General features: G+C 41.5%; 1 long non-coding RNA gene across 1 annotated transcript; it reads right to left on the reverse strand.

Moving 5' to 3' along the window:
* Positions 1 to 8942: 8942 nt before the first annotated feature.
* On the reverse strand, positions 8943 to 21291 carry LOC103187002. Its single transcript, XR_488834.2, has 4 exons — positions 21224 to 21291; positions 14458 to 14543; positions 12720 to 13264; positions 8943 to 9876 (listed from the first exon to the last, which is right to left on the reverse strand). It is a non-coding gene; the product is annotated as an uncharacterized LOC103187002 (long non-coding RNA).
* Between the last annotated feature and the right edge of the window lie 3960 nt (positions 21292 to 25251).

Consider the following 25251-nt stretch of genomic DNA (forward strand, 5'->3'; position numbering starts at 1 on the left):
GAAAATACTTTGAAGCATTTCATTTTAATGAAGGAGTTTGATGGCTCAATGTTCGGCTAAACTAAACGTTTTATATAGCAGGAGGTCTAGCATTATAAAAGACATTCAACATTTTCATGGGAGAACTTGAACCCCACATGAATACAATAATGTACAATATAAATTTACATTTATATAGTGCTATTTATGTTGGGAAGCATCAAAAGGCTGCTATATAAATGTCAGTTATTGTTGTTGTTGTTCTGCATACTCGAAGAGACTTTCCATTTTCATCTACTTGTATACGTCCACTTCCCTCCATTGATTACAATTGTCAACTGTTACACCGTGGCTCTGAAAGATAACCAGGTCTCTGTTAATCTGCTGTACTATGAGTCATTGTTTCCCAGCTTCGCTCCTTCCTCTCCCGCCACACCCTTCACAAACCCCTCCAATCAGGTTTCAGTGCCGCCCACAGCACAGAAATAGCCCTGTGGTCAAAGTGACAAATGACATTCTGTCCATCCATGACCAGGAGCTCCCTCTGCCTCCTCGCCTCCTTGACCTCTCTGCTACTTTCAACAATGTTGACCACTCTATCCTCATCTACTGCCTCTCCTCTCACCTCAACCTGCATGGTTCTGTCCTTGAATGGGTCAGATCGTACCTCTCACATCGTCCGACACTTCATCTCCACAAAAGGTTTCTCCTCTAGCCCCCTCACTATCTCGTGCGGTGTTCCTCAGGGCTCTGTCCTTGGTCCCTCCTCTTCAATATCTATATGCTCCCTCTTGGTGACATCATCTGTAGACATGGGGTCAACTTCCACATGTATGCGGATGACACCCAATTCTACCTCTCTGTCTCCACCCTCGACTCCAGGACCACTGCTGTGCTGATAGAATATCTGTCAGACATCAAGTCCTGGATGAGAGCGAACTTTCTTCAGTTGAACGTCAACGAGGCTCTCCTGATTGGCTCCTGTCAGTGCCTCCTCACCTCAGGCGCTGACAGTATCACCATCCATGGTTGCACACCCCACCCCATTAAGCCAGTCTGGAACCTTGGGGTCTTGTTTGACCCTCAACTATCCTTTCTACCCCACAACTGCGCCATGATCCGCTCTGCCTTCCCCCACCTCTGCAACGTCACTTAGCTCCGATATTGTCTCACACCGCAGGCCACCGAAACCCTCATACACACATTTGTAACATCAAGGCTTGACTATGAAACTCCTTGCTTGTCGCCTCCCCAACTCCTCCCTCCATAGACTGCAGATCATCCAGAACTCTGCAGCCCGTGTCCTCTCCTGCACTAGGCCCGTGATCCATCACCCATCCGCCCTGGATCCCTCACTCAGAGAAAACCTTCATAACCTTTCCTCGGGACGTCAAACGCTTACGAACCACGTAGGTGACTAATGGCGACGCAGCCATTGGCGAATTCAAAAGTCGTAGATTAATGACCAATTTTTTTTTGGTTATAGGTCGGTGAAAGGAACTTCCAAGTGCTCGGATTGCTAGGCATTCAAGCAGTACCACTGCACAGATCCAGAACATTAGTCAGTCTCACCTTCAAAGCCCTCCATGGCCTTGCTCCCACTAACCCTGCAACCTCCTAACCTCTACTACCCTGCTTGCTCCCTCCGCTCAGTGGGCTCTTCCTGCCTGGTTCACATCCTCTGCCTTGCCTGCTCCACCATCAGTGGGCGGGCCTTCTGCCACTTTGCCCTACCCTCTGGAACTCCACCATACACTCTCCCGCCTTGCCCCCTCCCTTGCCTCCTTCAAGACCCATCTCAAGATCCTCCTATTCGACCATGCTTTCGATTACCCTGTTTCCCAATCCCAACCCCCAGCTCGGGACCGAAATGCTGACTGTCCAGCGCCTTGGGACGTCCTCCCGACTTGAAAGGCACTATACAAATGTAATTTTGTTGTTGTATCTTTTTGTATGTAGGGCCATCATATAAGATCTTTTATCCATCCCTGTGGAGTCCTGTAGCTCAGTGGTTAGAGCACTCGCTTTGCAAGTCGAGAGACCTGAGTTCAATTCCAGGCAGAGGGCGAAACCTTGGGCAAGTTTCCTTACTCACACAAGCCTAATACTAATCCTCCAAAACCAAAAACAATAATAAATTGGTCATTTTCAATATACGACTGTTTGTGGGACATTGCTGTGCGCAATTGGCTGCCGTGTTCGCCCACAAATATACAGTCAATTCACGTTACAGTGTGTTCTGTGAAGCGCTTTGGGACGTCCTCGACGTGAAAAGCGCTATATCAAATGCAAGGATATTATTAATTATTATTATTATTATTATCCCCGCACATCGCCCCCTCCCTCCCCATCAGTCTTTCAGATGTCTCAAAGTGCTTCACAGAATATACTGTAAAGTGAATTGACTGTATATTTTGTGGGAAAAATGTGGCAGCCAATTGTGCACAGCAGAGTTCCACAAACAGTTCCAATCGGCTAATGACCGGATTCCTGCTTACTACTAGGTAAACAGAGCCTGTGTGGAGTAAAGAAGCTTGCCCAAAGTTTCGCCTCCTGGCAATTGAACCCAGGTCTCTCGCTTGTGAGGCAAGCGCTTTCACCACTGAAATTTAGATTAATACCTGAGATAAAAGGGGTTAAACTATGATGAGATGCTGGCAGAATTCCTCAGCATTGAGAAGGTTAAGGGGTGATATGATTAAGGTGTTTAAAAGTAATGAAGGGAATTAACATGTTAGGTAGCTATACCACTCTGTAAAAGGATCAAAACAAGGAGACATAATTCTTAATAGTATGACAAGGGCTGTTGAGTTGAACATTAAAGATCCCTGTGTCCTGGCTCAAAGCCTCAAATAAAATTGGTGATTCACTTCATGTTTGTGGGATATTTCTGTGTGCAAATTGTCTGCCAAGTTTGCCTACAAATACACAGTAACTACACTTTACAGTAAATCTCATGGAGCACTTTGAGACGTTTCAAGGATGTGGTAAGGTGCTTATATCAAATGCAGTAATTACAAATAATAACAATAAGATAAGAGGTAGTCGTAGTATTGAGAAAAAATTGCCAATATTGGCTTTTGGTCAAGTAGATTTTTTAATTATAAAACTACTAATAATTCTAATAATAAGTGTGCATTCCATTCCAATATATGGGAACTTCCTTGTATAGGTGGGATGCACAGAATTCTCAGTTTGGTTTGGATACTCTTAAGTATGGTGATGGCTTTCCGCATGTGTCAGACACCCAGCTAAAAAAAAAACTTCTCCAGTCTTGCCCCACACCATCTCTGAGATCTTTGTTAATGTCCCACAACAATAATGATCAGATATTGAAAAAAGAAAAACGTGTTTCATACCTTACTGTTTTACATTGCATTAAATGACATTGACCAGAATGTCAGAAAAGGCATCAGTTGTAATCTCACCGATGGTGGGAGTGCCCAAAATATTGCCAAATGCATCAGTTCCAATTTCACCGATATCCAGAATATTGGAAAAGGCCTTAGCTGCAATTTTAGTGATGGTGTGCTTTGAAGACCGTGTTTCACTTTTGTAGTTGACCCACGGTCTGCTTGCGCCCAACTTAATGGGACAGATCTTAACGGCACATAAACCATCTGGAGTGAGCGACCGGCAAAGTAAGTTGGAGCAGGTTTTTGGCAGGTTAATGCATAAAATGAAGCTTGAGGAAGAGGTGGAGCTATAGCATTTTGGCAGGTAAGCAGTGCTGATGAAACAACAGATTGATAGCTGATGTTTTGTGAGGGACCATAAACTGGATTTGGTGGATATGTTGGATATGGGGCATATGGTGATGTTGGAGGACACGATGGATAAGGGGGCGCGTGCCATCCAGCACAGGGTCCATCGCTTGGGACAAAGTGGTGAGGTTGCAGAGCCTGCAAAATGAAATCATAATAAAGAATGTTTATATCCACAGTCCTGTCTATACCAAAATAAATTCAATGCAGATATGCAGTTGTGAGTGAGAATTAACTGTGTTTTCCATTATGGACTATTAATGAGGGCTACTGAAAATGTGTATTTGTGGTTAACTGAGGCCTAAAATACTCATTGTTTTAGGTTTAAGAATTGTTCCCTTGAGAGAGTTAAAATGGCTTTAACTGCTTCTGGTATTTTGGACCTTATGGCTTCCAAAGTAGAAGTGGAAAATGTAAAATAAAAACACTTTATTAATGTTCTCACTGTAACAGGCAGACAACATTTCTGGCACAACACACATTTACCTCAGCATGCAAATTGGTGACATGGCAACAGAATTTTCCAAGCTGGCTGTTTCTGGCTTACACACAAACTGAGCCTTGCCCAGAATTCCCTATGGAGGTGATTAAAATCCTTTAGTGGATAGGCTGAGTTTATACATTGCTGGACAGTATTGTTAACTAATGGCACAATTTATAAAGAGGGAAATGTGGTGCAGTACAAACCAGTGGAAGATAGGATCGATGTTCTGGAAAAGGAAATTGCATCTTCCTGAATTTTTACACCTATAAAAGTCACCCAATAAAAGGCTGATGAATCACATACCCTACATCATGGCAAAGTTCTTCTCTTACATTGAGAAAAGTTAAGGCAACATTTTCACTTTGCTTTTGCAATGTGTTAGCTCTTCCCTTTCCTTCCTATTTGTTACTTCCTGAGCAGGGTGATTACATTAGCTAAGAGGATTCAAAAGGTTAGTAAGAATTTACTCCACTATATGACAATGGAGTTCTGATGTTAAGTTTCTTTAAAACCTTTTCAGAACAAAATCAGCACATTAAAACTGTTCTGGAGAACACACCTTTCCATGACCAAGATGTTGTTCCAATGCTCCAATGTTAAACTCTCCACAAACTAGGGGGGTCATAGTGTATAGCAGTTGGGCTGGCATTTTCCACCAATTATATTCAGTTGGATAAATATACCCATAATGATGACAAAATTGATTCATGGTTCTGTCCTTCAGATGAGATTAAAATGAGTTGCCATCTACCTGTTTGGGAGGATATTAAACATCCCACAGGACTGTTCAAAAAGAGAAGGGCGGTTTCTCCCAGGTGTCCTGGCCAACAATTCTCTTTACAATTGGTCATTTGTTTCCTGGCTGTTTATGCGACATTTCTGTTTGCAAATTGCTGCCTTTGGCGGTGGTGACATCATGACATGAAACTCGTTTGAAAGGAGACTTATGTCTGTTAGAATGTTGCCATTGGTGTTTGCATGGTATTGTTTCAGTCATTTACACCCCACAGGTAGCAGGAACTGTTAAAGGATGTTGTTTGTTGTCTGAAGGAGACCTAATTTACATGAAAATGTATCGTCTGTATGAATGTGTATTGTGTGAGTGTGAAAGTACACTCACAAAGGGATAAAACACTAGGTATTTGCACAGGCAGCAGTTGCACCGTGGAGGGATCTGTAACAAAAAATTTGATCGGCTCACTCCTCTGCTCAAACCGTAAGTGCCAGCATTTAAGTATTACGACTCCAACTTAATTTAAGACTTTGGGGTGTAGTCAAAATATATGCTGGTGCCCATTAAATATTATAAAGTTATTTTGAGAAGTGCATATTTTAAATTTGTTAATATAAACGGGATACTGGTTTTGTCCTCCCCACTCAAGAAGCCCCGACTCTAATCACTGAAGAATTGGGTATGAAATACTAAGCTCTGTGACTTGCTGCGTTTGCCTACAAATACACAATTGCTACCTTTTACAGTATATTGTATCACCTAAAGTGCTTTGAGATTTCCTCCTGATGTGAAAGGCACTATATGAGATGTAAGGAATATTATTAACTTATTTATTAATACTTAAAAAGCCAAATGATAATAAACCTGAATTGGTTCCCCACTTGGTGCTATATTTGAAATAATAACTGTATGATTGAAATCTAGTATCAGGCATAAAGATTCTGTAGAAGATCATAAACCATGGATTTCTACTTTAACACAACCTACTTTGAAATGATGCAACAATAGTTGATGTCAATAAGGTGGGAGGAATTATCAGTTAATGAATCAAGGGACCAAAAGAAGTAGAATCTATTCTAGAAAGTCTTTAGTGGATTGCAAAACATATTTACAACAACAACAAGATTGCATTTATTGAGCGTCTTTCACGTCGGGAGGACGTCCCAAGGCGCTGTACAGTTAGGTCAGGACCCGAGCAGTGGGGAAATGGTCAGGGTGAGGAGAGGGAAGGGAGGGAGCGAGGAGGAGGTAGAGAGTCGAGAGGGGAGCTGAAGGCACGGTCAAAGAGAAATTTATATCTTGAAAGGCAAAGGATGTGTTGTTGTGAAACAAACATGACAACCAAAAGTAGATAGAACTACTACAGAATTTAACAAAAGGAAAATGTTTATGCAATAGTGAGATTAAGTCAATATGTGAATGTTTATAAAAATGAAATACATGAGGAAAAAGAGAATTGAGGGCTATAGATACAGGGATTAGGAGAGATGGAGTATAAACATGATGATCTCAATGGGTCATATGACCTGTTTCCATGCTGTAACAGTCAATGTAGTTGTGTCATTTTTGTATTTTTCAAATGCACTCCTCAATGGTCTCCCTAGTTCTACCATTCACAAGGTGTGGAGTACTGTAGCTCAGTGGTTAGAGCACTCATTTTGCAAGTGAGAGACCTGAGTTCAATTCCAGTCAGGGCGAAACCTTGGGCAAGTTTCCTTACTCCATACAGAGCCTAATAATAATCCCTCCAAAAAAAAAACAATAATAAAAATTGGTCATTTTCAATCCCCGACTGTTTGTGGGACTTTGCTGTGCGCAATTGGCTGCCGTGTTCGCCCACAAATATACAGTCAATTCACTTTACAGTGTGTTCTGTGAAGCACTTTGGGATGGCCTCCCGACGTGAAAAGCGCTATATCAAATGCAAGGATTATTATTATTATTATTAAGGTCCAGCTAATACAAACCTCCCCTGTCCACATTCTCATCCACACTAAACTGCAACCCCAATCTTTGCCAGGCTCCATTGGCTCCCTCTCTCAGAATGGATTAGCTTCAAGATACCTCATCCTCACATACAAATCCCTTCATATCCTAACAACTCCCTGCCTCTCTACCCTGCTCATATCCAACTCCTCTGCCCACCCCCTTTGCTTAGTTAACAACAACTTGCATTTATATAGTGCCCTTCACGTGGGGTAGCATCTCGGAGCCTAGCATTGGTCTGTTGTGTGTCCCTCACTCCTCCGCTCCACCATTGGTCAAAGAGGTAAGTTTTTAGGTGAGAGAGATTTAAAGCTAGATAAAGGGGTGGCGAGACAGAGGGATTCAGGCTGGGAGTTCCAGGGATTAGGGCTGTAGTGGCTGAAGGCACAACCACCAATGGTGGAGCGGAGGAGTTGCGGTTATATTTAGGAATGTTAAATCTCACCAAGGGCATTCTGAATTATTCAGTTTGCAGATCTCACACATACAGGTGTGTATGCATGTTGAGTGGGGGGGTGGGGTAACTGCCAGTTTAAAGTAATGAAGTTACCCACCTGTACTTGCCTGAATTCCATGTCTGAGAAGGTGAAAATGACATCTCGACTCAGAAGCTCTCTCAACATATAAAAATAAGGAGTTGTTTTCTTTTGTTCCATTTAAATCATTGGGATTATGTCTAATCAAAGTTCTGGCTCCTCAATGCTATCATGTGAACACTACTGAAAAGCTTTAGTGTATGAACCTCAAAGAGGTTCTTCTTTGACTTTTCTATATGTAACATTTCAAGACAGGGAGGTGGTTTTCCCCTAAATGATTGGTTTTCTTTCTATTCCCCTCCTGCACTATGGAGAGGCAACTGTCCCTCTTTCTCCCACCACCTACCCCCTTCCTCTCCGCTTGACATTGTTCATCTTAAATCCCCCCTCCTTTTCTCCCTGCTTAGAGATCTTCATTGTCATTGTGAATTGCTTTGAAACATACATCCTATATGAAAGGTACTACTGAAGTGCAAATTGTTGTTATTTTTCCACAGTACTGTTGCTGAGTTCCTTTACTTATCAAATGGAGGATCACAAATGTAAACCTTGTCCAACTACTTCTTCCCTGACTGATGACTTGAGATGCTCTTAAGGCACCTGCTTGAAATGTGTGAAACAAGTGCAGATTGACTTAAGAGTTATGAAGGTGCTCATTTCTGACAATCTGACAGATCAGGAACTCACTACATCAAGAGTAAGATTGCAAATCTTCCTCTTGTGACAAGACATCCTTTAAATTAAATTCAATCAAAAAAAATCAATCAATCTATATTCGAAGGCCCAAAGCACAGTGGTTAGTGTGCTTGCCTTGCAAGCAAGAAGACCCGTATTCGATTTCCAGGTGGGCGAAACTTTACGCAGGTTTCCTTACTCCACATGCCTCTGTTTACCAAGTAGTAAGTAGGAACCCGGTTGTTAATCGATTGGTGGATCACGTTCACGGTAATGGCGGTAATGGTCTGTGTGTCAGTTTGGCGCAATGGTAGCACTCTCACCTCTTAGTCAGTAGGTTGTGAGTTTAAGCGTCACATCAGGACTTGGATTCACATTGTGTAAGCTGATATTTCAATGCAGTGTTGGGGGTGTGTTTCATTGTCGGAGGTGCCATACTTCGGATGAGGCGTTAAACCGAGGTGCCATCAGCCTTTTCAGGTGGATGTTAAAAATTCCATGGCGATTTGAAAAGACTACGGAGTTTCTCCCATTGTTTTGGCTAACAATCCGCCCCCAAATAGAATAAAATTGATCACTCACTCCATGGCTGTTTGTGGGATATTGCTGTGCGCAATTGGCTGCCGAGTTTCGCCCACAAATATACAACCAATTCACTTTACAGTACATCCTGTGAAGCGCTTTGAGACGTCTCAATGATGTAAAAAGGCCATATATCAAATGCAAGGATTATTATTATTAAAACTAAAGCAATAGTAATAGAAAGATCATGGAAGGTAAACACATATTGTTAGATGCTTTAATTCAATCACTGTTACATCATCAGTTTATTGTTGAGCATTCTTCCCAGTTACTGTACAGATGCAACATTTATTGAATTATTCATAGAATTTCACAGAATTCACAATTATGTTATTAATATATGTATTCATATAGGGGGAAAATATAACGAGGAACTCATTATGAAATGCCCCAAATTTCCTATGACCGTTCATTCTCCCATTCACCCAATTAATATTTGTCTAGTAAATAGTTGACTTATTTATCTAACTTATTGTAAACCCTGAGGATTGTGTATGTATATCATTTTTAAAATTCTCTAAGAATAAAGAAATCACTGCCCTGCACTCCAATAGAATCTATAATCAGAAAAGGAGTTCACAGTTGCATCTTGTACCAACAGAATACATTTATTTAAAAGTACCATAATTAAACGCCAATTAAGAAGCTATCAAATAATTAAAGAGATTTATTGAGGATAATATATATGAAAGCAACTATGTTTAATGTTTTTAAATGAGGATTTTATTGTTGTGATGATTTACAATTATTACCAGCTGTGCAAAAATGCCTTATTGACAATTGTAGTCTATATTTATATGAAAATACTTTGAAGCATTTCATTTTAATGAAGGAGTTTGATGGCTCAATGTTCGGCTAAACTAAACGTTTTATATAGCAGGAGGTCTAGCATTATAAAAGAACATTCAACATTTTCATGGGAGAACTTGAACCCCACATGAATACAATAATGTACAATATAAATTTACATTTATATAGTGCTATTTATGTTGGGAAGCATCAAAAGGCTGCTATATAAATGTCAGTTATTGTTGTTGTTGTTGTTCTGCATACTCGAAGAGACTTTCCATTTTCATCTACTTGTATACGTCCACTTCCCCTCCATTGATTACAATTGTCAACTGTTACACCGTGGCTCTGAAAGATAACCAGGTCTCTGTTAATCTGCTGTACTATGAGTCATTGTTTCCCAGCTTCGCTCCTTCCTCTCCCGCCACACCCTTCACAAACCCCTCCAATCAGGTTTCAGTGCCGCCCACAGCACAGAAATAGCCCTGTGGTCAAAGTGACAAATGACATTCTGTCCATCCATGACCAGGAGCTCCCTCTGCCTCCTCGTCCTCCTTGACCTCTCTGCTACTTTCAACAATGTTGACCACTCTATCCTCATCTACTGCCTCTCCTCTCACCTCAACCTGCATGGTTCTGTCCTTGAATGGGTCAGATCGTACCTCTCACATCTCCGACACTTCATCTCCACAAAAGGTTTCTCCTCTAGCCCCCTCACTATCTCGTGCGGTGTTCCTCAGGGCTCTGTCCTTGGTCCCTCCTCTTCAATATCTATATGCTCCCTCTTGGTGACATCATCTGTAGACATGGGGTCAACTTCCACATGTATGCGGATGACACCCAACTCTACCTCTCTGCCTCCACCCTCGACTCCAGGACCACTGCTGTGCTGAGAGAATGTCTGTCAGACATCAAGTCCTGGATGAGAGCGAACTTTCTTCAGTTGAACGTCAACAAAACCGAGGCTCTCCTGATTGGCTCCCGTCAGTGCCTCCTCACCTCAGGCGCTGACAGCATCACCATCCACAGTTGCACACTCCACCTCACTAAGCCAGTCTGGAACCTTGGGGTCTTGTTTGACCCTCAACTATCCTTTCTACCCCACAACTGCGCCATGACCTGCTCTGCCTTCCCCCACCTCTGCAACGTCACTTAGCTCCGATATTGTCTCACACCGCAGGCCACCGAAACCCTCATACACACATTTGTAACATCAAGGCTTGACTATGAAACTCCTTGCTTGTCGGCCTCCCCAACTCCTCCCTCCATAGACTGCAGATCATCCAGAACTCTGCAGCCCGTGTCCTCTCCTGCACTAGGAGCCGTGACCCTATCACACCCATCCTCGCCCGACTCCACTGGATTCCCATCACTCAGGAGATACAGTTCAAGATCCTAGTCCTCACCTTCAAAGCCCTCCATGGCCTTGCTCCCCACTAACCCTGCAACCTCCTAACCTCCTACTACCCTGCTTGCTCCCTCCGCTCAGTGGGCTCCTGCCTGGTTCACATCCTCTGCCTTGCCTGCTCCACCATCAGTGGGCGGGCCTTCTGCCACTTTGCCCCTACCCTCTGGAACTCCACCATACACTCCCTCTGCCTTGCCCCCTCCCTTGCCTCCTTCAAGACCCATCTCAAGATCCTCCTATTCGACCATGCTTTCGATTACCCTGTTTCCCAATCCCAACCCCCAGCTCGGGACCGAAATGCTGACTGTCCAGCGCCTTGGGACGTCCTCCCGACTTGAAAGGCACTATACAAATGTAATTTTGTTGTTGTACTTTGTTGTATGTAGGGCCATCATATAAGATCTTTTATCCCATCCCTGTGGAGTCCTGTAGCTCAGTGGTTAGAGCACTCGCTTTGCAAGCGAGAGACCTGAGTTCAATTCCAGGCAGAGGGCGAAACCTTGGGCAAGTTTCCTTACTCCACACGCCTAATAATAATCCCTCCAAAACCAAAAACAATAATAAATTGGTCATTTTCAATATACGACTGTTTGTGGGACATTGCTGTGCGCAATTGGCTGCCGCGTTCGCCCACAAATATACAGTCAATTCACGTTACAGTGTGTTCTGTGAAGCGCTTTGGGACGTCCTCCCGACGTGAAAAGCGCTATATCAAATGCAAGGATTATTATTATTATTATTATTATTATCCCCCGCACATCGCCCCCTCCTCCCCATCAGTCTTTCAGATGTCTCAAAGTGCTTCACAGAATATACTGTAAAGTGAATTGACTGTATATTTTGTGGGAAAAATGTGGCAGCCAATTGTGCACAGCAGAGTTCCACAAACAGTCCCAATCGGCTAATGACCGGATTCCTGCTTACTACTAGGTAAACAGAGCTGTGTGGAGTAAAGAAGCTTGCCCAAAGTTTCGCCTCCTGGCAATTGAACCCAGGTCTCTCGCTTGTGAGGCAAGCGCTTTCACCACTGAAATTTAGATTAATACCTGAGATAAAAGGGGCTAAACTATGATGAGATGCTGGGCAGAATTCCTCAGCATTGAGAAGGTTAAGGGGTGATATGATTAAGGTGTTTAAAGTAATGAAGGGAATTAACATGTTAGGTAGCTATACCACTCTGCTAAAAGGATCAAAACAAGGAGACATAATTCTTAATAGTATGACAAGGGCTGTTGAGTTGAACATTAAAGATCCCTGTGTCCTGGCCAAAGCCTCAAATAAAATTGGTGATTCACTTCATGTTTGTGGGATATTTCTGTGTGCAAATTGTCTGCCAAGTTTGCCTACAAATACACAGTAACTACACTTTACAGTAAATCTCATGGAGCACTTTGAGACGTTTCAAGGATGTGGTAAGGTGCTATATCAAATGCAGTAATTACAAATAATAACAATAAGATAAGAGGTAGTCGTAGTATTGAGAAAAAATTGCCAATATTGGCTTTTAGTCAAAGTAGATTTTTTAATTATAAAACTACTAATAATTCTAATAATAAGTGTGCATTCCATTCTAATATATGGGAACTTCCTTGTATAGGTGGGATGCACAGAATTCTCAGTTTGGTTTGGATACTCTTAAGTATGGTGATGGCTTTCCGCATGTGTCAGACACCCAGCTAAAAAAAAAACTCTCCAGTCTTGCCCCACACCATCTCTGAGATCTTTGTTAATGTCCCACAACAATAATGATCAGATATTGAAAAAAGAAAAACGTGTTTCATACCTTACTGTTTTACATTGCATTAAATACATTGACCAGAATGTCAGAAAAGGCATCAGTTGTAATCTCACCGATGGTGGGAGTGCCCAAAATATTGCCAAATGCATCAGTTCCAATTTCACCGATATCCAGAATATTGGAAAAGGCCTTAGCTGCAATTTTAGTGATGGTGTGCTTTGAAGACCGTTGTTTCACTTTTGTAGTTGACCCACGGTCTGCTTGCGCCCAACTTAATGGGACAGATCTTAACGGCACATAAACCATCTGGAGTGAGCGACCGGCAAAGTAAGTTGGAGCAGGTTTTGGCAGGTTAATGCATAAAATGAAGCTTGAGGAAGAGGTGGAGCTATAGCATTTTGGCAGGTAAGCAGTGCTGATGAAACAACAGATTGATAGCTGATGTTTTGTGAGGGACCATAAACTGGATTTGGTGGATATGTTGGATATGGGGCATATGGTGATGCTGGAGGACACAATGGATAAGGGGGCGCGTGCCATCCAGGTGCACAGGGTCCATCGCTTGGGACAAAGTGGTGAGGTTGCAGAGCCTGCAAAATGAAATCATAATAAAGAATGTTTATATCCACAGTCCTGTCTATACCAAAATAAATTCAATGCAGATATGCAGTTGTGAGTGAGAATTAACTGTGTTATCTCCAAAGGTTAGTCATACCATACTTAAGTGTAGGATTGGTTTTGGTACAAAATTGACTTATTTTTCTGAACAAAACTAAAATAAAACATTTATTTTCTTTACAACAAAATTACATTTGTAAAGCACCTTTCACGTCAAAAGTTTGCAACTATAAGCCACATTAGCAATGTCAATGTTGTGTAGCCACTGGAAAATGAACCGGTGATGTAAAGGGTTACTCCAGGGAATTCACTTTACAGTAACACAATCTCACAAAACATTGGCAACTACTGAGTTCTTGTTAGAACTGAAGAAGTGAGACGAAAGCTGTTGGCTCTTGGGTCAGCTTTAGGCATAAGGGTTTCTTATACACCATCATGCCCACTGTCCACAATTTGATCATATCATGTGTGATCTTGCTATTTTCACAGCTATTTTTGTCAGTTTTTAATCTCTGCTGACAAAACTCACTCGTGGTGGCATGCCATTCAGTCCATCACGCTAGTCACCATTCCTCAAGTGTGAGCCTGGAGGGTAAGATCTCGGAGGCTGTGTGACAATGGGGGGGCATCCCAGCCAAAATTAAGACTGAAATATACAAATTTTCTGATCTATGGCACAATCTTTACATTTTAAGGCAATGTTAAAATCAAGAGACTTTGAGCGTCAGGATCTGAAACCATACAATTTGTGGTTTATACGTTTTGGAAAAACAAGTTGATGATATGAAAATATTACAGCAATAAAATGAGATAATAAACTCTTCATTCAGGCAAAAATTAGCTCAACGCATGATTTGCAATAAGGATTTGCTACACAAGGGTCTGTTTCAATACTAGAAGAAGACAAGTGGTATATTCGGGTCTGGAGATAATTATTGCCTTTAGGTTAAGCTTAGGTATATTTCTTTTAAGGGTAATCAATTCTTTGTGTGGAAGAATCAAACCAGTTTGTCTCTCTGCAATTCTCTTGATGGTGACTTGTTAGGAAATGGAATAAACTCTAAACATAGAATTGTTCCACAAAATTTCCGCTGAGTGCTTTTTGTCATGTTGCAGCGCTTTTAATAAACATTCAAAGAGAAGATGCACATTTTTCATTCAGTACCTGAGAGAACATTTGTAGGTTAAAACTATATGGTAGAGGCTGAAGGATGTTTCCACAAGGTCCAGCAGCTTCTGCACTGTAAGCACCTGAATGGAGCAGTTTAAAGAATATATCTTAGACCACATCTTTCCTCCTTTTATGCAATATTGACCTTATTTTTCTTAAGAAAGCTACAATGATATAGGTAATCTTTACAATGTGGAGTGGATTATGTAGTACTGGAATAAAGAACACATCAAGCAGCTTGGGAAAATATTTTGATGTTTCTTGATAGAAGCACCAGAATTCCTCCTCTTTGCCTGTTGTCTTTGCCTATTTGGTTTACCTGTCCTGGTATCAGATGAGGCCTCTTGAATATTGAGAAATCATAATATATCCTTCATAAAACCTTTGAATAACGTTTTGGCAAGGGATGGAGGAGGGGTTGCCTTGTAACTTTCTCTAAATTGATTTAGTGAAGACTATATTATTGTAAGAAGTGATACAGTGAAAAGCTTATATTTTTATTGTGTTAGAGGTGATTTAGTGAATAACATACTTTTTTGTGTAATAGGTGATATAGTGCAGACTTTATATTTTTAATTATGTAAGACTTGATTTAGTGAAGACCTTATATTTTTATTGTGTAGGAGATGATATAGTGAAGACTTTATATTATTGTGTAAGAGGCGATATAGTAAAGACCTTTGTTTTTAATTCAAGTACTCTGAGATGCTACCCCACATGAAAGGTGCTTTATAAATGCACATAAATGCAAGTTATTCTGTAAAAGGTTCAATGATAAATTTCCTGATAATGCTTACAGGAAATGTGTCCTAAATAATTTTTTCTCACATTCTGTATTTGGCAATTATAGAATAATAGTGAGAAATAGATATAGGGTAAGTGAAATGTAAATATACCCCCCCCTTCTGAAATTCTATCAAAATGATAATATACAAAATATTATTCATAATAATCACCCTGTCCAATTACCTAAGGTATATCCATCTTATTGTATACACATGTTCTATGCCTCAGGGGGGAAATATGGTATAATGTATATTGTAGAATGGCTGCACGGGTGGTGGGGGGTAAGAAAGAAGGAGAATATAAAATGATTAGAGGACAAATGAACATGCAGCATAATATAATAATACTAATAATAATCCTTGCATTTGATATAGCGCCTTATCACGTCTTCGAGATATCCCTGGAAAAATGATCTGCGAATGACTAACAACCAGGTTCCTACTTACTGCGAGGTAAACAGTGGTTGTGGAGTAAGGAAACTTGCCCAATATTTCGCCCTACCCGGGAGTCGAACCCAGGTCTCTCGCTTGTGAGGCGAGAGCTTTTACCACTGAGCTACAGGACTCCATAATGCTCCCTTTGGTCAGTTACAGAGCAGAGTGTGTGGAACCTTGGGAGCAGCTGACCTCCTATCTTCACTAGAAGTGAATATTCACTAGAATGTTTTGCCCACAAAATATACAGTCAATTCACTTTACAGTATATTCTGTGAAGCTCTTTGAGCCGTCTCGAAGATGTGATAAGGTGCTACATCAAATGCAAGTATTATCATTATGTGACATGACTTAAAAAAGACAAAAAAAGAAAATGACATTCACAAAATGTTTTGGAAATACCCTGAAGAAACAAACCAGTAGTTACCCGGAAACAATGTTTCGTGGTTTGCAATAAGGTTCCAGAAAAGATGACTAGAAATATTCAAGGTTTGCCCAATCATTCCCACACTCACTCTTTTGAGAACAAGCTGGTGCATTTACAGGAACAAGAAGTTACTGTGTGCCAGACAGTCCCACCTAAATCAATGACACACAGGAATAACTGAATAATTGTTGAGTTTTTACAGCTGTCTCACAATATAGGGTAAATTCCACATTAGTTACAAGGGGTACCGGTATGTTCACAGCACATAATAAATTGGTCACTTCAATCCATGACTGTTTGTGAAACATTGCTGTGCACAATTGGTTGCTGCATTTCGCCCACAAATATACAGACAATTCATTTTACAGTATATTCTGTGAAGCGCTTTGAGATGTCTCGAAGACATGATAAGGCACTATATCAAATGCAAGGATTATTATTATTATTACTAGTTTCTGTGGAGACCTACTGGGAGACACTTTTTTTTCGATCAGCCGGGTGTTACATGTGGAAACCTATCAACATCCATAAGAGTATCCCAATCAGCCTCAGCATTCCATGTATGTATGCCGACTACAAATGGAAATTTCCACGCATGGAATGTAATGCGCACTCTCTCACTGGAGGGATGCACCCATCTTACTGAATTCAGGAAAGCATTAAGCCCAGGTTGAAGAGAGCAAGGGCTTGGGAACCTCAAAGTGTGCACAGAGGGTATTGCTGGAGTTTAACCAGCTAAAACCACACTGCTTGCCATTGTGAACAGTCTGGCAAGTTTCCATCTGCTTTCCTAGCTAAGACCACCCTGCTTGTTGGGGTTTTGACTTGCAGTGTTTACAGGAGCTAAGTGAGATGAATGCCTGCCCCAGTGCCCAGTTTGGTCCTCCAAGTCCTGCCAACAAGCCAGCCTGCGAGCTTTCTAAACCCAGTGCTACAGGCCTGCCTGGCTCAGGAACCATGGCCGAGCAGGTTGCTTTGGAGCCAACACAGCCCCCAAAAGACCCTGCTTACTTCCTCTCCAAGGAAGGCAGAGTGGGCAGAAGTTGTCTTTTCGGTCATTGTGTACATAACGTCACTGCTACTGGGTATTTTTGTTGGTTTATCCCATCAATTACATGAAGACAAAAATAGAAAGCTCTGATCATTTTAACAGTTACTAGCTGGAAGAAGCAGAATTTTTATATCAGTACACTTTCTGAATTTCTACTTGTAGAGAACAAGTATTGAGTATGATGGCTATGCCGAGAGAGGCCTTTTGGTGCTGTATGATTAGTATATATTACTTTGTCAAACTGTTTTTGATTGATTGGGTTTCTATAGCAGCACCTGTGATATAACTTGCTCTACTGCTGTACCTTGTCATGTCCCTTTCAATATTATTTTGATTTGACACTTTCGTTATAATAATAATAATAATCCTTGCATTTGATATAGCGCTTTTCACGTCGGGAGGACGTCCCAAAGCGCTTCACAGAATATACTGTAAAGTGAGTTGATTGTATATTTTGTGGATGAAACGCGGCAGCCAATTGCGCACAGCAGTGCCCCACAAACAGTCATGGATTGAGTGACCAAATTATTATTTTTTTGAAGCAATTATTGCCCCCTGAAAAGCGATCCACCAATTGACTAACACCTGAGTTCCTACTTACTGGTAGGTATAGGGCCTTTCGCATTGGGAGGCCATCCCAAGACATTGGACATTATACAACCTATAAGTAGTGACCTTTTTTTTGGGGTGGGATTATTACCGCTGGAAAGCGATTCACCATTTGACTAATAACCAAGTTCCTACTTAATTCTAGGTAAACAGGAGTGTGGAATAAGGAAATATACCTAAAGGAATCAAACCCGGATCCCCTTGCTTGCAAAGGCTAACCAGTATTCTACGAGACTCCACAATTAGAAGCATAATAGGATGCTTCTAAGCTGATCTTTCTTATGAAGTAAGGCTGCGGGAGCTGCAGTGTTGTAGATGCAATTCTTCAGTTTGATGGTAAACCAAGTTTCCCTGTTCAGGAGAACATTAAAGGTCCCACAGCACGATTTGAAAAGAGAAAGGAGGTTTTCCTGGTATCCTAAACAAAGCACCCAGATTAAATCAGCCATTCACCTGAATTCTATTTGTGGCCAGCACCTTTGCTTACCAAACTGTCAGTACATGCGACAGTAAAATACTCTAAAACACTTTGAGATGTTTTGATGTAAAAAGATACTGTATCAACAACAACAACTTGTATTTATAAAGCGCCATTTACACTGGGTGGCGTCCTGGAGCATTTGACCGTGGCGGAGTCTGACCCTGGGCAAGGGGGAGAGAGGGGGGGAGGTGACCATAAGCACGATCAAAAAGGAAGGTCTTTAGGGATTTGAAAGTGGAGAGGGGGCAAGGCGGAAGGATTGAGGGAGAGAGTTCCAAAGTTTCGGGGGGTGGTAGCTGAAGGCACGGCCACCAATGTGCAACGGAGGGGACGAGGGGCGACAGTAGGCCAGAGCCAGGCGAGCCGAGGCAGCGGGTGGTGGAATGGGGGTTGAGCAGGTGTGAGGGCACGGAGGGATTTGAAAATAAGTGAGAGGATCTTGAAATTGTTCCGTTCAATAATTGAACCTGGCAAGGACTAGTGCGATGGGGGTATGGAGTTTTGTGCGGGCGAGTATCCGAGCAGAGGAGTTCGGAATTAATTGAATTTTGTGTATTGTGGAGCTGGGGAGAGTAGCGAAGAGGACATTGGAATAGTCCAGCCGGGAAGTGACAAAGACGTGGATGAGGGTTTTGGCTGCTTTTATTGTGAGGTATGGATGGAGGTGGGCAATAAAGATGCAAATACATTCTTTCTTTTTGTTGGAAAGGGCAGGTGTTGACATGAGAAGTGAGGAAAGCACTGGACTTGGATGAGTTGTTCCCTACAATTAAACAGCCTGGAGAAATCCTAACCCGGCTTAACTCAAGCGGTATCCTTTAAAGCAGCATTCTGGTTGTACCTTTGAGCTCATAAAAAAAGTATTTTAAATCTACACTCACTCGCTCGTTCGCTGGCTGGGCTCACTCACTCAGACCAGATCAAAGATGGCAGTCAAATAATTTTCAACAAATCATTGTGCCATAATTGCAGGGCTTATAATTATGGACTGAAAATCTACTCATCATATTCAATGTGATAATTAGAATCATCATTATTATTATTGGCAATTTCTACTGTATAACTAGGGTTATAATAACAATAATAATCTTTGCATTTGTTACAGCAGGAGGCTGTCACAAAAAGCTTCACAGGGTATAATTTAAAGTATTTTAGTTGTGTATTTTTTAGTCAAGCATGGTAGCCAATTTGTGCACAGCAATGTTAACTTGACTTAACATCACCAATGCTTTACTGTCCTCTGTGGCTTAAAGAGTTATATGCAGGAACTGCCTTTGTCTTCCAGTTTGATAAACTCATTCTATTCCACGTTCTACAACCTTATAAGATCCAGGAAATCTCTCAGGCCTGTCGTCAGTACACTTCTTGGATCCGTTGCTTTATGTGTTTTACTGCAGACACTTCCAGAGATTCCTCAAACCACGAAAAACCAAATAAAAGAAAAGGTAATTTACATAATTAATTTGTTTATAATCCATAGAAATACTAGAACTGAATCCTACTAGGTGTTAATAAATGACTGCTGCATGATGGACTGAATATTCTTCTTCTGTGTTGTAAATTTATAAAATAAATTTCTATGCACGGAATGTTCTCAAACCCACACAAGCCTGAACAGGGTCATTTGTCTGAAAGATGAATGCACAACGACATTTGTTGTAAAGAACTTGGCCTTTTAGGAATGATTCAGGCCATATAATTATATTAACCTTTTAAACAGTATTTAACACCTACAGCTTTTCTGCTACAATTTTTCTGCTTTACTCAACAAATGCTGGTAATTGCTCCAGTCATCTTAAAAGAGGCAATATTTTGTCTGGAAGAGGCAATATTTTGTCTACGTACACGCAGAACTCTAATATCTGCAATGCATTTGCCTGGGATTGATAATGTACCTATATCAAGCAGTCAAGATGCCCTTCTCTTTCCCTCCCCTGTCCCACAGAGAGGAAGAGGAAATGGTGTAGGTACTGCCTTGGGAGCAGGTTACCAGCCCATTTCCTTGACCAGGTAATGTGAAACAGAGAGAAAACAAATATCATACAGAAATGAAAGGTAATTCTATAGTATGGCATAATAGTGGAACATAAGATCACATTCAGACTAAGTTAACTTCGTAACAACAAAAACTACTATACCAGCATCCAAGGCTGCACTCTCCACCTCTCAAAGCCAGTCAGGAACCTCGGCGTTCTGTTCGACCCTGAGCTGTCCTTTCTTCCCCACATCCGCACCACAACTGGCATTGCCTTCCACCACTTCCGGAACATCGCCAGACTACAGCACTACCTCACCCCTCACGCTGCTGAAACTCTGGTCCACGCCTTCATCACCTCAAGGCTGGACTATGGGAACTCTCTCCTCGCCGGCCTTCCCGCCACCTCCCTCCACACTGCAGGTCATTCAGAACTCTGCAGCTCGTGTACTGTCCCGCACCAGGCTTCGGGACCACATCACTCCCACCCTCGCTCGCCTCCACTGGCTCCCCATCCCCCAGAGGATCGAATTCAAGATCCTCATCCTCGCCTACAAGGCCATTCACGGCCTTGCACACTCCTACCTCTCCGACCTACTATCCCCCCACGTACCTGCCCATACCCTCCGTTCCTCTGGCTCCGGTCTGCTCAACATCCCCCGCCCCAACCGTCCTACCATCGGTGGCCGGGCCTTCAGCCTCTCAGCCCCCAGGCACTGGAACTCCATCCCCCAGTGCCTTCGCCGCCTCCTCCCTTTCCTCCTTCAAGGCCAGTCTCAAGACCTTTCTCTTCAACTGTGCCTTCAGCTCCCCTCTCGACTCTCTACCCCCTCCTCGCTACCTCCCTCCCTTCCCTCCCCTCCTCGCTCCCTCCCTCCCTTCCCTCCCCTCATCCTGACCATTTCCCTCCTGCTCGGGTCCCCTTCTTTCTCTTTTTGAGAAGGCCAAGGGATCTTTAAAATCTGAACAGTTGGGTTTCCCCAGTTTAACGTCTCACCTCGATCAGAAGCTTGCCAACTCCAATATTGTAGCACCCACCAACATTTCGTTGGACTGTAATCCTAGGCTTTGAGTTCAAAGTCCCAATATAGGGTTTGAACTATCAACCTTCGGACTCAGAAGTGAAAGTGCTACAACTAAGCCAGGCTCACGCACGAAATGATAAGGCTCAAGAAATTACCAGTAAGTTAATCAACCAAACCTACATTCAGAAATGGTTTAACAATAAAAGCAGGAGGTGATGCTGAAGGGAAAGCAAAGGCCTCCACACTATCATAAATAGTTTAGCAGAGATTGCTTCTTATTTAACATTTTCCGATGACACTAAGCTATGTGAGCAAGTGATGAGAATAAGAGAGATTAATAGCATTCAAAGTTAAGCCAACGGTGAGAAAGCTACTGAGGGAGTGATAAAATTGACCAGGACATTAGCAGAGAAAAAAAACAGCACTGTGGTCAAACTGGCTGGAAATGGAGTGAGACTACAGACAGACCAGCAGTACCATTTAATAATACAACTACTACTACTACTAATAATAATAATCCTTGCATTTGATATAGCGCTTTTCAAGTTTTCTAGACGTCTCAAAGCGCTTCACAGAATATATTGTAAAGTGAATTGACTGTATATTTGTGGGTGAAATGCAGCAGCCAATTGTGCACAGCAGTGTCCCACAAACAGTCGTGGATTGAAATGACCAATTTATTATTGTTTATTTGAGGGATTATTATCAGGTGTGTGGAATAAGGAAACTTGCCCAAGGCTTCACCCTACTGGGAATCGAACCCAGGTCTCTTGCTTGCAAAGCGAGTGCTCTAACCACTGAGCTACAGGACTCCATTTGATACCAGAGTCACTAAAGTGGAGTAATGTGGCTTTGGATCAAAAGGAGTTGTGTATGGAGTTACACTATTACACATCTACAGCGAGTCCCAGGATCCATTTATGTGTCAGCCTGGTTAACAGGTGGCGCTCTTGTCTCTGGGTCTAGGGCAGCCTTGGGGTAGTTTTTTTTATTGTTGGAAATTGCAGTAGAAAGTAGAAAAGTCACCTAGTCTGGATGGGATCCATCCTAGGTTGCTGAGGAAAGTTAGGGTGGAAATAATGGATGCTCTGGCCACAATCTTTCATTCCTCCTTGGATTTGGGAGTAGTGCCTGAGGACTGGAACGTTGCAAATGTTCCACCCCTGTTCAAAAAAGGGAGAAGGATAAACCTGGTAACTACAGGCCAGTCAGCCCAACATCGGTGGTGGGGAAACTTCTAGAGACCATAATCTGGGACAAAATAAATTTTCACCTGGAAAAAACAAGTTAATTAATGACAGTCAACATGGATTTGTGAAAGGCAAATCATGTCTGACAAACTTAATTGAGGTCTTTGATGAAATAACGGGGAGGATTAATGAAGGTAGTGCATTTGATGTAGTGTATATGGACTTTCAGAAGGCATTTGATAAGGTACACATAATAGACTAGTTAGCAAAATTGAAGCCCATGGGATAAAAGGGACAGTGGCAGCATGGATATGAAATTGACTGGGGGACAAAAAGTAATAAATGGTCTTCCCTGGAGGCAAGTATACAGTGGTGTCTCCCAGGGGTCGGTATTAGGTCCACTGCTCTTGTTGATATACATAAATTGACACTAAACATAATAAACAGTGAAGAGGATGGTAGCAGACCTGCAGGAGGACATAGGTAGACTGATGAAATAGGGGAATACCTGGCAGATGAAGTTTAATGCAGAGAAATGTGAGGTGAGACAATATACACTAAATTGTAAAGTTTTAAAGGGTTCAGGAGCAGAGAGACCTGGGGGTTCACATACACAAGTCTTTGAAGGTGCAGGACAGGTTGATAGAGCTATTTAAAAAGCATATGAGATCCTTGGCTTATAATAGAGGTATAGAGTACAAGACCAAGGCAGTTCTGCTAAACATAAGTCATGGTTAGGCATCAGCTGGATTTTTGTGTCCAATTCTGGGTACCACACGTTAGGAAGGATATTAAGGACTTGGAGAGGGTGCACAGGAGATTTACCAGGGATGAGGGACTTTAGTTATGTGGAGAGATTAGAGAAGCTGGGATCATTCTCCTCAGATTAATAATAATCTTTGCATTTGATATAGCGCTTTTCACGTCGGGAGGACGTCCCAAAACGCTTCACAGAACACACTGTAAAGTGAATTGACTGTATATATTTGTGGGCAAACGCGGCAGCGATTTGCACACAGCAATGTCCCGCAAACAGTCGTAGATTGAAAATGACCAATTTATTATTGGTTTTGGAGGGATTATTATTAGGCTCTGTGTGGAGTAAGGAAACTTGCCCAAGGTTTCGCCCTCTGCCTGGAATTGAACTCAGGTCTCTTACTTGCAAAGCGAGTGCTCTAACCACTGAGCTACCGGACTCCACAGGACTTAAGGGGAGATTTAACAGAGATGTTCAATATTATGAGGGGTTTTGATAGAGTAGATAGGGAGAAAATGTTTCCACTGGTCAGTGGGTCAGTAACCAGGGCACATATATTTAAGATAATTGGCAAAAGAACCAGAGGGGAGATGAAGAGAATTTTTTTTACACCCGGAGGATAATACATATGTCTCTATTTGTCATCGAGAAATTCATCAAGAATAAATTTAAATATCCCATTGTAATTTAAGCATATAAATAATAAAACAGACACATTCATAGCTCTATGCATGAATATCCAATTTGGTGCAATAATGAATTACAACTAACTGATTGGACTTTTTCAAAACAAAAAAAACTCTATAAGGACGTTCAAATTACAAAATCAGAACAAATTCACCTCCACACAATGCTCTCCTAATTTGATAATGCAAAGAGTCAGTTATAGGGTATTGTTAAACTCCCACATTTTCAGAGCATTCACTGCAAACCCAAACCAAGGACATGTTGGAAAAGTTGCAGAAAATATTTGTTTCCTGGTTTGCAATTTTTGTCACAAATGTGTGGGAGGTACATAGATATACAGATATATATGTGCAGAAGAAAAGATCCTAGATAATACGATAAATAAATCATGCGACCTTAGATACAATACATTATTATAAATAACAATTTGAATGGTAGATGTAAGCCAAATCTATTGTATTTGTTTACTCACTTATAAAGCCTGACTATAATGAAATTAAAATGAGTGAGTTTCACTCGTATTTTAAACAATCTGATTAAATACTATTTGTGGTGCAAACTTCCAGAGGATCGATGCCTGGTCTGTGCTCTGTTATCTACCCTCAGCAGCATTAAGTCATCAATAACAACAACTTGCATTTATATTGCGGCCTTCACGCCTGACGGCGTCCCGGAGAGCTTAAGCTGCGGCATAGTCGTATGAAACTGACAAGACTTTCCCCTCTTGTCTCTGCAGTATTTGCAGTAAACCAATTACATCGTTCTGATTTTGATAACTGTATAAATTATACCTGTTTTTTTAAAAAAAATGCAATGCAGCTTGTTTCAATGTGTTTATACAAATTGATTTTTATAATGTTTAGGAAATTAGATTGCCTCCAGACTGCAAATGTAATGTAATGGGATGGGGGTATAGGATATCTGTAATTAATCTGTTAAATAATATCTCAAATTATATTTGCAATGTTTATATATTTTAGACATATGATCAATCTCATATAAAGGGAGCTAGTTGTGACTAGCTTCAAAGAAGATCCTTGCTCAAGGAAGAGAAACAAAAGACTGTTTATAAACAATAAACTGTTTTCATTGTTTATCAGTCATTTTCTCATAGAAAAATCGTCTTCAGCTGGAGAGAACTACGTTGTATTTGTTTTTACAAAGGAAACACCTTGCAAAAGACAATAGATGAAAGGTCACTTAATCTGCAGTATAAACGGAGATCGATTCAAAAAAGAAAGAGAGAAGGAAGAAATTGTGACTTGAAATCGCGAATCTAAAGAAAGAGGATCAAGATTATGATTTAAACAACATTAAACGTACAATAATACCTGGATACTTTTGGATGATATCGAACTGGAAACCG

The sequence above is a fragment of the Callorhinchus milii genome, unplaced genomic scaffold, assembly GCF_018977255.1.
Source record: "Callorhinchus milii isolate IMCB2004 unplaced genomic scaffold, IMCB_Cmil_1.0 Scaffold2, whole genome shotgun sequence".
Classification (NCBI taxonomy): domain Eukaryota; kingdom Metazoa; phylum Chordata; class Chondrichthyes; order Chimaeriformes; family Callorhinchidae; genus Callorhinchus; species Callorhinchus milii.